The following is a 3,563-nucleotide window of genomic DNA, read 5'->3' on the forward strand; positions in this document are numbered from 1 at the left end:
TATTTTATGTACAAATTTATTTTGATTAGTGGTCATAGGATTGAAGCTCGTGCACTCTTTGACAAAGTGTATTAAGTTAACAACAACATAAATTTCTATATTAAATCTTTGTAAAATAATCAATTTATAAATAAAAATTAAATATATCAAATCTCATTGCCTATACTTGGCTTTCTCAACTACATTTTTGAGTTTACCCTTGTCAGATAAAACCTTGAAGAAATTTTCAAAAAAGTGTGCATAGTTATGCTTCTTAGTTTCATTCTCCCTCTTCCAACTTCTCATCTTCTCATCTTCCATTAATATCTTCTACTTCAAAGTTTCAATCTTAGATTACGTCTCTGTCAAAATCGTCACGAGGCTTCCTTCATCCATCTTCCCTCTCAATTCCACTACAACTTGATCTTTCCTGCTCTGGAGATTCTCTAGATGAGTAACATACTCGTCTTTCCAATCTTTTATAACACCCAACACAGTCAACTCAATGCTGTTTTCCATGTATTTCTCCAATCTTTTTTGAAATATTGGGTGAACAACATTCAACCAATCTGAACCATCTGAATTTCTATCAAAGTAGATAAGAGAGATGGGCCCTTCCTTCATCCCATCTAATTCATAAACAATGTTATCAACTAGAAAATAGATAATGAAATTGATCCCATCAATTTGAGACATAGAAGTAGAATCCTCTTCTTCTTTTGAAAAATTATTGTGAGCTTCCCAAAGTACATTGTTATTTGTAACAGAAAGAGATTTGAGTAGTGGTGTGTTAAAATTTCTACTACACTCCTTCAAATTGGAGAGTTGTGGACCAATTTCCACATGAGATGGGTAGCTCATGAGTATGGAAATTATGGCATAAGTTGCACACACATTGTTGAGTTGTTTTTTTGAACAAAAGAGATTCACAAGATTGAATACAGGTCTATTATCATTCTTTGGTAATCTGTAATTGGGCAGGAAGACAATGCCATTAATGGGTAAAAGATCATTTAGACATTGTGAACCCAGAGAATGTAATTCCTCTACTCTAACTCCCTTCACTTCCATTTCACAAATAATTTGTATCAGAACACCTTGTTCACATTGAACTGAATGCCAAGACATTTTCACTGTTGGTAAATGCAAATAATGAGATTTAAGTTGCCTTATCTGGAGGTTTTTTCAAAAGTAGAGTAATAGTGGTTTCATCAATTATAAATAGTGTATTTTTCAGGAAATTAAGGTTGAGATAATTAGTTTATTTGAAATGCCGACATAAAAATCAAAAACATTTTTAAGGAAAAAGTTAAAGTGATTAAGATTTTAGTTAGAAATAGATAAAGTTTTAGAAATTCCTATAAGAATTTTTCTTTAAGATGATCAATGTAATTAAAATGCCCTCTTTAGAAAAGGTTAGATATTTGTATACATAATATTATATAATTTTTTTGGGATATTTCTAATATATTGTAAAAAATATTAAAATGGGTAGAAGATCATTTAGAGAATTCCTCTACTCTGCCTCCTTTACTACCATTTCTCTAATGACTTGTATGACTTGTATGATTTATTTCTCTCACCTAAGAAATAATAAAATAATACATGATAATAAATTAATACATTGACCTAAGTAAACTTAAGTAAAGTGTAAAAAGTAAATACTTATTTACACCGACACCCCCTTAAGTACAACTTAGGGGAATGCACTTAAGCTTATGAAAGCTAGGATGAAATGAAAGATGGGTCCAAACTAATAGGCCATGCTAGGTACCCATGTACATAATTTAATGCAATTTCTCATAAAGTGGAGAAAGAGGGAGAACCTCATGGGAAAAATGATCCCCCAAAAATAGAGATGAAAAGACAAGATGCATGAATGGATGGAGTAATCAAGACCCCCACCATTACAACATACATCAAGTATATACAAAAAAAATTATTATAAGAAGAACAAAACCCCATAAGAGGAAAAAGTGCCCTCATAAGAGAGAAGAAGAAGGGAGACAAGATAGTCCCCCACGCCCTGAAATGTAAAGTGTCAATCAGTGATAGTTGCTCCAAGGTAGAAGCTAGTCCATCAGTGCTGAATAATGTTCCTCCTCTTTGGAAGAAACAATGGAAAAGGTACAAGTTAGACACTTTCCCTATGTGTAGAAAGAATGTCAATGATGATTGGTCTCTTTGAAACTTGTTCAACTATACCTATTTTGATGCTACTAGTTGCCCCTTTAAAGACGGCTAAAAAGAATGAGTGCAAATCTAGCAAGGATAGATGTAGAACTTGTCCCAAAGAACCAACTATTTCCTTAAATGATAAAGAGACCTCCTACAACTATTGTACATAAGGATCCACAATCATATTAACTTGTGAAGATTGATAATGTAGAGAATGGACAAGAGGGTTAGAGTGAGCCCTTACAACAATTGAAGAAGGATCATCATCATCAAAGAGAAGATGTATATCATCGATGATGTCCCCCATGTTTTCTACGTATGATTCAAAAAACAAACCTAAAATATCTACTATGTAGTCATCCCCTATTGCTAGAGCTAGAAGACAAGATGTACCATTTTGTGTTGGACCTATCGCTACGACAATATATGCATGTGGAATATGTCAATGTTGCAACTACAGACTGCAACTATCAATAGGATCCCACATATTTGAAACTATTGAATCACTATCACTACTGTCATTATCAATTTCCACAATGTATGAAGTGCGAAGAGGATTAGAGGATAAGTTGGGTGAACTTTCCTCAAAGTGAACATTCCCCTCAATGAAAATCTCATGTGTCTTAGGATCCATAAGTCTATATGCCTTAACACTCTCTTCATGTCCGATGAAAGTACAAGGCCTTGGTGGTGGTGCCTTACATTCCCTAGAAGATATGTTTGCCCATGCTAGACAACCAAAGACTTTAAAGTGTTTCACAACTAGTTTTATGTTGCACCATGCCTCAAAAGGAGTCTTCCCATCTAAGTTATTATAAGGAGACCTATTAAGTATGTCATTGGCACTACTTATAGCTTCAATTTCAAATGTAGGATCAAGAGACTTGACTTGTATCATGGAACTTACCATAGATTTAAGAGTCTGTAACCTCAGTGCTGCAACATCTATCTTATGTAGACTGAATGTTGGTGGATTTTGAAGATCAATACCCTCAAGTTTGAAAAAGTATTTAAGTCTTGTGTTCACATATCTTCTTTCATTGTTCATCCCAAGAACCTTGATGGCTTTCCTTGATTGTTGTTCAACATGAGTTTTGAAGGCTAGAAACTTATCCAACACTTCATTCTTGTGATGAAGAAAGTAGACCCATGTGTAGCATGAAAAATCACCAATGAAAGAAAGTATGTAGCAACCCTATCTTATTGATCTCATTGGAAAAGGACCTGCTAGTACCATGTGAACCAACTAAAGAACAATTGGTGCTATCGAAGACTTCCCTTTATCAAACTTCTCCTCTAGATTCATATCCACTGAACATGTTGAACACTCACCCTTAGAATAGTTAATTATAGGTAGACCTTGCCCATGTCTCTTGGACAAAGTTGCTAAACATAGTGGAAGGAAA

General features: G+C 34.1%; 1 pseudogene; it reads right to left on the reverse strand.

Moving 5' to 3' along the window:
- Positions 1–333: 333 nt before the first annotated feature.
- Positions 334–1,107, reverse strand: LOC149558032 (ubiquitin carboxyl-terminal hydrolase 2 pseudogene; annotated as a pseudogene).
- Between the last annotated feature and the right edge of the window lie 2,456 nt (positions 1,108–3,563).

The sequence above is a fragment of the Cupressus sempervirens genome, chromosome 5, assembly GCF_028749045.1.
Source record: "Cupressus sempervirens isolate cs-2001-9-10 chromosome 5, ASM2874904v1, whole genome shotgun sequence".
NCBI classification, from domain to species: Eukaryota; Viridiplantae; Streptophyta; class Pinopsida; order Cupressales; family Cupressaceae; genus Cupressus; species Cupressus sempervirens.